This window comes from Apium graveolens, chromosome 4 (assembly GCF_009905375.1).
Source record: "Apium graveolens cultivar Ventura chromosome 4, ASM990537v1, whole genome shotgun sequence".
Classification (NCBI taxonomy): Eukaryota; Viridiplantae; Streptophyta; class Magnoliopsida; order Apiales; family Apiaceae; genus Apium; species Apium graveolens.
In genome coordinates, this window is record NC_133650.1 from 246,625,345 (window position 1) to 246,638,100 (window position 12,756).

The window sequence follows — 12,756 nt, forward strand, 5'->3', positions numbered from 1 at the left end:
CCTATAGCCAAGAATGGTCTTCCCAAGATAATGGAAATCTTCTTATCCTCCTCAAAGTCTAGAATGGCACAATCAGCAGGGAAGATGAGCTTATCCACCTTAATCAAGATATCCTCCACTACTCCTCGCGGATAAGTGATGGAACGATCGGCCAACTGCAAAGACATGTTCACAAGTTTTGGATCAGGTAGTCCAAGTTTCTTAAAAACTGCCAAGGGCATCAGATTGATGCTAGCTCCCAAGTCACACAAACACTTGTTGAACGAAAGATTTCCAATAGTGCAAGGTAACGTGAAGCTTCCTGGATCTTTAAGCTAAGGAGGTAGTTTCTGTTGCAGCACAACACTGCACTCTTCCGTTAGAGCAACGGTTTCCAACTCCTCAAGTTTTAGCTTCCGAGATAGAATACCCTTCATGAACTAGGCATAGCTCGGCATCTATTCTAGAGCTTCAGCAAAAGGTATGTTAATATGTAGCTTCTTGAAAACTTCCAAAAACTTGGCAAATTGCTTGTCGAACTTATGCTTTTGAAGCCTTTTAGGATATGGCGGTGGTGGGTAGACCTGTTTATCCCCTATATTACCCTCAGGAGGATTGCTTTTAACAACTTTCTTCTTCGGTTCCACCTCGGCACCCTTCTGCACCACTTTTTCAGCTATAATTTTATTCTCTGGGTTTGGCAAAGGTGTAGATGCACCTGCATTCTGGACAAAATTTTTAGACTCTTTGTCTTGCTGAATTTGGGGGTTGCGACCTTTTCGTACCTCAAGGTTATGGCATTCACCTGTTCGTTAACTTCCCTCTTGCCTGGATTGGCTTCTGTATTACTAGGAAGCGTTCCTGATGGTTGATTCAATAAGGCGTTAGCAATTTGCCATATTTGGTTCTCCAGAGTCTTGATAGAAACACCCTGGCTTTGGCTTATAAGAGTCTGGTTTTTGCACATAAGCCGCAACTCCTCCAATTCAGATTTTTCATTCGAAGATAGACCTGCACCTTCATGAGTTTGTTTTTGAAGTTGGAGTTATTGTCTTGGTGCATATTGCGGTTGTTGAAAACCATGAGGGTTGAATTGCTTTGCTGCATACTGCTGATAAGGTTGTTGCATTGTACTCTGTTTTTTGCTCCAGCTGAAGTTAGGATGATTCCAATTGTCAGGATGAAAAGTGGCTGGAACTGATTGCTGTGATCTCTAAAAGTTGCTCACAAACTGAGTTGATTCACTAGCAATAGCGCATTTTTCCGTCACATGCGAACCTGCACACAGGTCACAAACACTGGTTATCTGTTTAACACCATAGTTAGCCAGAGAATCGATCTTCATAGACAACGCCTTTAGTTGAGCAGTGATAGCCGTAGCTGTATCCACTTCAAGAACTCCTGCTACCTTGCCATATGGCATTCTCTGGGTTAGATACTGATATTCATTAGCAGCCATCAGTTCAATTAGACCATAAGCTTCATCATAGCTCTTTGCCCATAATGCTCCACCTGATGCTGCATCAAGCATGGGTCTAGACTGTGCTCCCAAACCATTGTAAAAACAATTGATGATCATCCAATCAGGCATCCCATGATGAGGAAACTTCCTAAGCATCTCCTTATAATGCTCCCAAGCTTTACATAAAGACACTCCCGATTACTGCGCAAATTGAGTAAGAGCGTTTCTGATTGCAGCTGTCTTTGCCATAGGGAAGAATTTCGTAAGAAACTTTTGAGCAAGATCTTCCCAAGTAGTGATATAACCAGCTGGTAGAGAGTGTAACCAGCTCTTAGCTTTGTCCCTCAGAGAGAAAGGAACAACCTCAACTTAACAGCATCTTCAGAAACATCATTGAACCTGAAGGTGTCGCAGATCTCGATGAAATCCCTAATATGAGTATTGGGATCTTCCATTAGAGAACCCCCAAACTGGACTGAATTATGTAGCATCTGAATCGTGCTAGCATTGATTTCAAAAGTATTAGCCGCGATGGTTGGTCTGACAATGCTAGACTAAACGTCATTGATCTTCGGTTGAGAATAATCCATCAAAACTTTTGGATTTGATATTGGTTCTCCCATTGCAATGATAACTAGAGTACCTGTAACACACGACTAAAGTAAACCTTGTAAGTAAGAGAGTCCGAGTCAGTGAACTTTAACGACTACTGATGTCAAGCACATAAACTAAAAATTAACACCGAGTCCCCGGCAGCGGTGCCAAAAATTTGTTAGGGCAAAAACACGCGCTAAATTAGACGCAAGTATACGTGTTCACAAGTAGTATAAGATATAAATCAGATTCGTACCACTACTAGAAAAATGTCAATAGACATCGGCTAAAAACCGATGTCTATGAATGCAAAAATCCGATGTCTTCGTGGGTGATGTTAAAGACCCCCCCATTTAAGATGGGTTTTAAAATGATGTTAAATACAACATATAACATCAGTTCTTTGTTTAAAACTGATTTCTATTTCTTGATATTAAATTTCTCATGCATATCTAATCTTCATATATCATCATAATATGATATTTTTATCAATTTAAATATACGTAAGCTAAGCAAAATCTTTCAATTTAACCAATAAACTGATGTTACTAGTACCAGTAACAACAGTTTTCATCAAAAAACCGATGTTAACAATACCTTCGACATCGGTTCTTAATTGGTAACCGATGTCTATTTGTAACAAACTGATGTCTATAATGCTTAATAACATCAGTTTTTTATTTTAAGATTTTTTTTGCTGTAGTATTTAACATCGGTTTTTACCGATGTCAATGGTCAACTATAACTGATGTATTAAGCTTTGACATACATCATTTTCCATTGTAATGATGTTTGTACCTGTTATATTAATGCACATTTTAAAAACATAGATTTCAAAAACCAATGAACTACCAAAACCAATTGGTGCATAATACCAGTTATCCATTAATCTAACAACCAATATTCAAACATTCGGTACAACGGATTCATCTAATCCAAATATCAAGTATATCGATCCATATATTCTACTACTGTCTATACAAAGAATTTGACTTGATATCGACAATAGCATGTAAAATATCATTTGAGGAACGCCCTTGTTCTTCTGCATCTTCCCACTCCTTAGTAAAGCTCCTATAGCCTCTGGTCCCGTATGATGACAATAAGTTTTTGACAGACCTGAGAGGATTAATTTTGTTGTAGAATACTTCAAGATATTAAAACAGTAACAAATAACTATCCTAAAATAACAGAAACAAAGAAAAATACCAAAAAAAGCATGACATTCACCTGCCACTTTACTGTCTCAAGACTAGTTGCTAGTTGACGCCTATGATTGTTTACCGACGCAAGTAGCCTATGATCAGGTTTACGGGTTTCTTGAGCAAGATATAAATCAGATTCGTATACCCACAGAGACTCTTTTTAGTTAACTTAAGATTATGCACCTATGCAACAATGGTATGGCTATCACTCAATGCTAAGACAATAACAAGTTGAGATGTTTATAACTAAGATTATACTAACATGTAATTAACTAAGAATAAAAGTGATTGAATTAACTATATAAGACAAATATGAGATTCTAACTTCATTAAATACTTCATTCAAAGTCATTGTTCTTAACCTTAGCATGTGATGGTCATGACAACTAATTAAATAACACGAAACTAGTATACGCCAACTTTTATTGTACGAATACCCTACTACCAAACATCCAGAAGAGAGATAGAAGCTGAATAGACACCAATTATGTTGAGACCCTATATTTATATAGAATTTGACAATATAAAGGTTTAATGCGCAATTTATCTATCGTGATTACATAGGGCAAGTAAGATGGTTAAAATTACCTACGAATCATGCGTAACAAATATATGAACCTATGCTAGCATGGCAAGTTCTAAATCTCTATATTCATTGTCGCTTCGAAAAAGATTAACACGCTATCTTATATGTTAGCTACGCACATAAGACGAATAAGCACAACCAACACTCGGATATCAATCAATCACCACACACCAAGATATTGAAACAAATTAACTATAGATTTCATAAGTAAATCCGTTAGAACCCCATGACAATGATTATCATAACCGAACTCATCGTCACCTTGGGTTCCAATTAAAACATGATAATAAATAATATAAGAGTACTAGGGTTTAAAGACAAATCGAAAACAAGCATCCAAAGTATCAACTATATTGAATAATACGAAAGTCTTCTTCTCCGTAGCCATCTTGTGCTCTATAGGTCTTCCTATTGTTTTCCCTGGTCTCCTTGTTGTTAAAAACGTCTTTTTATCACTATATATAAGCCCCTAGTGGACCTGGACCCTCAAAATCATCAAATTCTACTAAAATCAGGATTCTAGGGCAAAAAGGGTGGGGCGGCCTCGCTAAAATCAGCGTGGGCGTGCTGATTTTTTGGTAGAAAGGCGTGGCGGCCGCGCCGGTTTTGAGGGCGGCCGCGCCTGACTTTTGGACTTTTCTACAGTTTCTTCTTTTGGCCGTAACTTGAGTTCTGCTCGTCAGAATTAGGCGATTCAACTGTCCACGCGAAACTAACGAGATTCTCTACAACTTGAGAATGGACTAGGCTTCCAATTATTAACTCTTTCTAGCATATTTCCTTGAAAAGCTTCTTTCTTCATTTAACTGATGCCTGAAATGCAATAACACAAAAATATATCAAAATACCAACAACTTGAGTCCAAAACACCAACTTAAAGTTTTAATGAAGCGTTCCAAGTGGATATAAAATCCACTTATCACTTTATTACTTTAGTTTAATCCGAGGCTTCCAATTCAACTAATTGTACGTAATTTTTTTTATTTATTATTTATAATTGGATCAATATTATAATTTTATTTTATATATTTAATTTTTTTGTTTAAATCAAAACCATTAGATATATTAAAATTCTATTTGTATCTATATAATTATATTGTGAAAAATAATCTATTTATGAGACTGTTTTGTTTTAATATTACTATAATTACGATGACCGTACCGACTAACAACCAAAATTTCATTATTTCGTCTTTAATATAATAGTATAGATTATTTTGTTTATCCTAGTTTAATAGTATAATTTTTAAGCCGGATATGTAGTATTTATTTTTTTCTCTTAACCAGTGTCACATTATATCAACTAAATTCAATTAATTATATCTAGTTTGCTTAAATTGATTTTAGTCTGAAATACCAATTAAAATGATATTGATAGAAGAATTTGACTTTAATATCAATTAATAATGATATAGAGTTGGAATTTAAACTGGTAGATGAAATTGACTCAAATATCAATTAGAATTCGAATTGACCGATCAACCAACTGACCAATTAGAATTAGAATAATTAATTAAGAAAACTTAAATAATTTCATCAAGTACCGACAGATACGAATTATGCTTAATTTAATATTAATTTAATTTATCCCGTGTAAGTGGTTTACATTATTTTATTTTATCCTGAGACCCATTTCTACAACCAAATTCAACTAATTATTTTTAGTTTAATTTTAACTTTTATGTCCGCATCAATAAGATAATTTTTTTTAGCTCGGATAATTAATATATATGATTTTCTTTTAGTTGGTTGAAATATATTTTAATTATAATTTTATGTTAGTTTGGATCAATTGTATAATATAATTTTTTTAACTTGGATGACTAATATATATTTTTTATCACAATTCAATGATATAATTTTTTAGCCGTATAAGTATTATTTATTATTTTGTCTTCATCCAAGTCACATTATATCAACCTAAATTCAATTAATTATATTTAATTTGCTTAAATTGATTTTAGTCCGAAATATCAATAAGAATAATATAAAACTAAATATGAATTAGAATTTAAAATTGGTAGCAGAAGTTAACTTTAATATCAATTAATAATGATATAGAGTTATATATGAAATGGAATTTAATTGGTGGAGGAAATTGACTCCAATATCAATTAGAATTGGAATTAACTGATCGACCAACGGACCAATTAAAATTAGAATAATAATTAAGGGTAAATAAGTAATTTTAGCAAGCACCGACAGACCGACTACCAAACTTTTAATGTTTCGTCTATTATAATCTCCTCTATATATAATAAGAGAACATGGTGATATTCATGTGATTAAAAAGTTTCATTGAAATGACTAATTTACCCTGTACTTTAAATTTATATATAAGAGGTTGTTGGGAGGAATTAAACCCGAGTCTTTACATTTAGAAGCACATCACCTTACAACTACACCACATTGTTACTTAAGTTTTTTATCATACACATAATTTGTGAGTGTCGTAAATAGCGACAATTAATATAACTTTAAACATAATTACTAAAATATTTATAGAGTTAGTTTTGAACAATTGAATTTGAGATATAAAGTTAAGCATAGTAAATAAACGGATCATTCCCTTATTTATTAAAATATTTTTAATTTAAAAAGTATGTCTCATGCATTTTTAATATATATTTTTAATAAAAAATAAATTGTACATATAATTAATTTTTTTATATGTTGAAAAGAGATACACTTATATAAATAATATATATGTGTACTACATATTTAGATAAGTTATAATTAGCGTATTTCAAATTCAAAATTAGAACTTGACCCATTTTTCAAAAAATACTCAAAATTTGACTAAATGACCTGCCTATAAATACCACGTCACTACCCAGGTTTAATTTAAATTACGAGTTCGACTAGAAAATCTTACCAACAAAGAAAAGTTTTGTGATATCTCATGTTGGTAAAAAGTAATATCTTTGAGGTCTTTATAGAATCAAGTCAATTGATAATATGTATCAAAATTACTAACTTGTATCAAAATTACTAACTTCAAAGTTAAAATTTTACCCATTTTAAAAAAATACTTGAAATTTAACTACATGACCGCGCCGATAATACATCATTACTATCTAGGTTTAATATATATAAATTACGAGCTCGACGGGAATATCTTACCAATAAGGATAAATTTTATAATATCTTATATTAATAAAAATTAATATTTTTGAGGTCTTTATACGATAAAGTCAATTGATATTATGTATCAAAATTACTAAGTGGCTGGTTTTACATTATTACATCTATAACTTGACCCAATATTTTAATATATTCAAAATTTGACATGAGATGTCACAAACTCCGTTAAAACTACGAAGATATAATAAATTGATTTATTTATTAATGTTTTACTTTAAAAAAATTATGTTTAAAATATTATTCAATGATGGTGAATGTGCTCCTAAAATTCTGTTTTTTTAATTCTCTTTAGAAAAAATTAAACTATAGCTATAAAGTAAAATTAATAATTATCATTAACATGTTATTTGAAAAATGTTAAGACATTTTATGTTTTTTCATAAAAAAAATAGTTTATAAATTATATGATTTAATTAAATATATATTTATATTCAAATATTTGTGAGACAAATCCTATATTTTATATTATTCAATTTGATATGGTTATTATAAGTAATCATATACATAAAGACCCTATTTTTTGTGGAGTTCTAGAGTCAAACATCTTAACTTTATATTACAATCCGATCTGATGGTTCAGGTTTTATTTTTGCAATAATTTAAAAACTAAAATAATAAACTACATGATATACACGTGTGTTATGTAATTTTATCATTAATATTCAGCAAGTTGAATATTTACGTGTTCTACAACCTGAATACGTATGTTCTTCAAACTGATCATGTAAAATCATATGTTCTGCAATGTTCAACTTGTCAAATATATGAGATTTGCAAGATATTTATTAAAATAGTGATATTTGTAGAACATGATTCACATTATAATACGTTTTACAAAAAAAATTATACTATTTTACTTGCAGAACATATATGGATTCCCGTACTCAATTAAAAACAAGGATTCGATAGAACTTAACACATGTATATATATGTATATAAGAAACTTGAAAAATTATAGAATTCAATATTTTGAAAAAAAATATTTATAATTAGCAATAATAAATTTACAAAAAAAATATATTTAGTGTTGGAAAATATTGTAAAGCTATTTTGAATTATTTGAAAAAAGGTTAAAACTCTAGTGTATTGTACTATTTGATTTCATCCATGTTATGCTATCTAAATTAAAAAAATTAATATTAGTCGATATTTTGAAAGGATTAACAAGTTCAACTAATATTTAAAAAAAAATCATCAAACTGAAAACATTTAATTTTAGAAAAATAATATACAATGTTATCAAGTTACTATAAAAAGAAATATTAGAATCATAAATGAAAGAAACTTCAAAATGATTTGAATGATGATATTAGTACAAATTCATCTTCAAATTCTTGAAAAAAAACTTCTGAATATCAGTAGTTAGTCTTTACGATATATGAATTATTTTTATGTCACATCCATGACTGATCGTATGTTAAGTAAAAATAGATATTGTTTGATTGTGAGTGCTACTACGACTACGACATATAAATAATTACAATTTATTTATTAAATATTTATAATTTTTGAATAATCATAAATACATGTTATTTGAGTAATTTATTGAATAACAATTAGATATATACATGACCAAGATATCTAGCATATAAATAAACAAGACTAACACAATTTACTCGAAAATATAATAAATAATAATATTTATACATACACACACATGACTTTATCTTTACCAGTATTAAAAAATTCAATTTTAATGGTGTATTTCATAGTTATTGATATATATACTAGAAGAAAATAACAAAAGTCTTTTATATTCTGAAAATAAGAATGATCAATTAAATTTAAGTTTTTTTCAATGTGTTAAAAACTAAATAGATTATGTTAATTTTAATTTATGAATTGACAATTATCTGACATCTTATAAAATTAACTTTGTATAATATAGAGGATTAAAAGCTAAGTACACGGCCGAGATCAAATTAATTAATAAATTAAGACATTAGCAATGATATTAAATCAACATAAACGTTGAATTAGAAAAATAACATTTGTTAGGAATATGTTGTGAACTTGATGATAAGTTGAACAAAACACCCTAGTAGATTTAACTTAGTGTTTTTGTAGCTCTCGACGGATGTTCTACAACAGTCCCGACGGATGAACTTTATAGTCCCGACGGATAACCACTGAACATCCATCGAGAGTGTAGCTTATGTAATAATAAGTCTGGTAGCACATGTATGCAAATAACAATGCATTAGTTGAGTAGATGTTGTAGGATTCTTTAAGTCATGTTGACTACTAGATTGATATGCAGAATAGGTGGCTAATTGTAAATATAAGATGTCTTGTAATTCTGCATAAGTGAAATAGAGTCAAGTGGCAGAAAGGCTCCCGACGGATGATCTACAAAGGCTCCCGACAAATAATCAACAAGGAATCCGACGGATGACCGACAGTCCCGACGGATGATCATATTTAAAAGAGCAGTTGATAGTGACAACACACTCACAAGCGTCGGGTGTTTGCAAATGGAATGTGGCAGCCTAATTGCAGGATTTAGAGAACAAAAAAGCATTACCATTTCCATGCAATTATGAAGATATTCAAAGATGCTGGATAGTGTAATGAAGCAGCATGAAATTAGACTAAAAACAATTTTTTGTTTTACATGTTTGTCTTTTTATCATGTAACTTGGTAGTATATAAACCAAGTGTAGAAATTAGAACAAACAACTAAACAAGTAAGCATTATTTTCAGAGAGACAGAAAAGGCTATATATGTTAAGCATCTCTTTGTAATTCTGTAAGTTCACTTATAAGCAGCTGTGTGCTATTCAAGCATCACAGAGTTCTCATCTTAATATATATCTCTGGTGGATAAGTTCAAATCCACCAGAAAGTTTTGAGGCCTTGTATTTTATTTCTTTGTGTTTGATTTTTATATCTTTATCATTCCGCAACATAGAAAAATCTACACAGTTATATTATTAAGTAAGAACAGTTTTAAAATCAGAAAAAGTAACCAGAATTACATGCAACCCCCCTTCTATAATTCTTGTTGCATTGTTTGGGAATAATAATTGGTATCAGAGCAAGCTATTGAAGAACAAAGAGTTTAAAGATCACAACAACAAACAAGATGAGCAGAAAAGATGTTGGAGTAAAGATTCCATTTCTGGACAAAGACAACTATCACCATTGGAAGGTGAAGATGCACCTGCATCTCCTATCTCAAGATAAAGCATATGTGGACTGCATTAAGAAAGGTCCACATGTCCCTATGAGAGCTGTTACAGGTAATGAACCTTCTGTCCCAAAACCTAGAGTAGAATGGTCTGATCCTGATATTGAACAAGTTCATAAGGATAAAAAGGCCATGAACATTTTGTTTAATGGTGTTGATGGTGACATGTTTGACAACATCATAAACTGCAAAACCGCTAAGGATATCTGGGATATGATAAGTGGAATTTTATACCACTTAGAGCGTCTCATAACGGCTTGAATTGGTGTTTTGAACTCGAGTATTTTGTGTATTTGACGCGTTTTCGAGTGTTTTTTAATTTCAGGATATAACTAGCTTAGATAGGTGGATTTCATCAAAATAAGCCTAAGAAAGTGCTTGGAATCATTCCCGGGTTGATGTGCGAATAATTCAGCCAAAAATAGAAGCAAAATAGGAATTTTCCAGAAGTGATGCAGGCGCCCGCCTGAGGGGAGCAGACGACCGCCTGGTAGCAAGCGCCCGCCTGGAAGAAGGAGGCGGCCGCCTGGGTGCGGATTTTCAGAATCTGGATTTTATAATTCAATTACGATTGGACTTCTGTGGATGCTGGTTCTTTTGGGTTATTATATAAACCTTTTGGGAAGATGTTTTCTTCATAGAAGATAATCGGGAGAGAATGCAAGAAGATCGAGAAGACCGTTTTAGCACGCAAAAATGAAGAAGAGGAAGCATACGTTTATCTTGTGATTCTTTTGATTCGTTGTAACAGTGGATGCTAGTTTTCTTCATGCTTTGAACCTTAATACTCTTGTGACGTACTTCATTATTTATTAAGTATTTTTTATTAGTTTATATTGTTGTGTTATTATCATGCTTTCATATGAACCCATGGTGACGATGAGTTCTATTATGGGCTAATCGTAATCATGGGATCATAGCGGTTTTACTATGGATTTCTTTGGTTAATTGTTTAACACATTGGTATATGGTGATTGTATGATATCTAGCATAGATTGTGCTTATTCGTCTTATGTGCATCGCGAACACGTAAGATAGCCTGTTAATCTCTTGTGAAATGACAGTGAATCTTGAGATTTAGAACTTGCCATGCTAGCATAGGTTCATGTATTGTATGCATGTTTAGTGGGTAACTCTAACCGTTTTACTTGCCCTGTGTAATCATAATAAATAACTTGCGCTTAAATCGTTATGTTATCAAATTTTGTAGACATATAGGGTCTCAACATAATTGATGCCTATTCAACTTCTATTTTAATTGTGGATGCTTGGTAGAATGGTATTCGTACAATGAAAGTTGGCGTTTATCAGTTTCGTGTTGTTCGATTAATATCATCACCATTACATGCTAAGGGTAATAACAATGACTATTGAATAAAGTAGTAATGAAGTAATGATCTCATGTATGTTTAATATTGTTAATTCAAGTGTTTAATTCTCGTAGTTAATATTAGTTAATCAACCTTAATTTTTATTGTCTTGACATTGAAGAATAATCATACATTGGTGTGTAAGTGTTAATTAGATATAATTAATCAGAGTCTTTGTGGGAACGAACTAGAAATCATTCTATATTACTTGCAAACGCATATACTTGCGTGAATTATTTAGCGCATGCTTTGTGCCTAACAAGTTTTTGGCGCCGCTGTCGGGGACTTGGTGTTAATTTGTTTAGTTTATGTACTTGCCATCAGTGGTCATTAGAATTCATTGATTAAGACTTGTTACTTACTGCTTCCGGTTGTGTTTCAGGTACTCTAGCGAGCGTTTATGCAAACACATTCTCGCACTCGCAAGAGGAATCTGGATAAAGCTGAGGAGACAGATACAGCTCTTGACTTTCCAAGGAAGATAGTTTTTTGAAGATTCGGATAAAGAGAGTGAAAAGAAAGAACCTGAAACAATGGGTGATCATATAGTTCAAGTTGATCCAGCTCTTATGGACTTTTCTCGGCCTAAAATTGATGACATTCAGTCAAGCATCATTCATTCAGGCTAATACTTTTGAAATCAAGTCGGGCACTATTCAGATGGTGCAGAATTCTGTTTTTTTCGGAGGTGCTACGACTGAAGATCCCAACATGCATATCAGGAATTTTTTCAAGATTTGTAGTACTTTCAAATATAATGGTGTTACTGATGAGGCTATCAAGCTGAGGCTTTTCCCATTCTCTCTGAGGGACAAAGCTAAGGACTGGTTACATTCTTTACCAGCTGGGTCCATCACTACTTGGGAAGATCTTGCGCAAAAGTTTCTAGTGAAGTTTTATCCAATGGCCAAGACTGCAGCTATGAGGAGTGCTCTTACTCAGTTTGCGCAGCAATAAGGAGAATCTATGTGCGAAGCTTGGGAGCGCTACAAGGAGATATTGAGAAAGTGTCCATATCATGGTATGCCTGACTGGATGGTGATCACTGGTTTCTACAATGGTTTGGGGGCCCAATCTCTTCCCATGCTCGATGCAGCTTCTGGAGGCGCCTTGTGGGCCAAAAGCTATACTGAGCCTATAATCTCATTAAAACTATGGCTGCAAACGAGTATCAAAACCCGACTCAAAGGATGATGCCTGGGAAGGTAGCAGGTTTTCTGGAAGTT

The 12,756-nt window shown here is 32.4% G+C and overlaps 2 non-coding genes across 2 annotated transcripts; one reads left to right on the forward strand and one right to left on the reverse strand.

Annotated features, from left to right (window-relative positions):
- The first annotated feature begins 1,568 nt into the window (after positions 1 to 1,568).
- On the forward strand, positions 1,569 to 1,675 carry LOC141722208 (small nucleolar RNA R71). Its single transcript, XR_012575230.1, has one exon. It is a non-coding gene; the product is annotated as a small nucleolar RNA R71 (small nucleolar RNA).
- Positions 1,676 to 12,448: 10,773 nt separating this feature from the next.
- Positions 12,449 to 12,555, reverse strand: LOC141722628 (small nucleolar RNA R71). Its single transcript, XR_012575638.1, has one exon. It is a non-coding gene; the product is annotated as a small nucleolar RNA R71 (small nucleolar RNA).
- Positions 12,556 to 12,756: the final 201 nt, after the last annotated feature.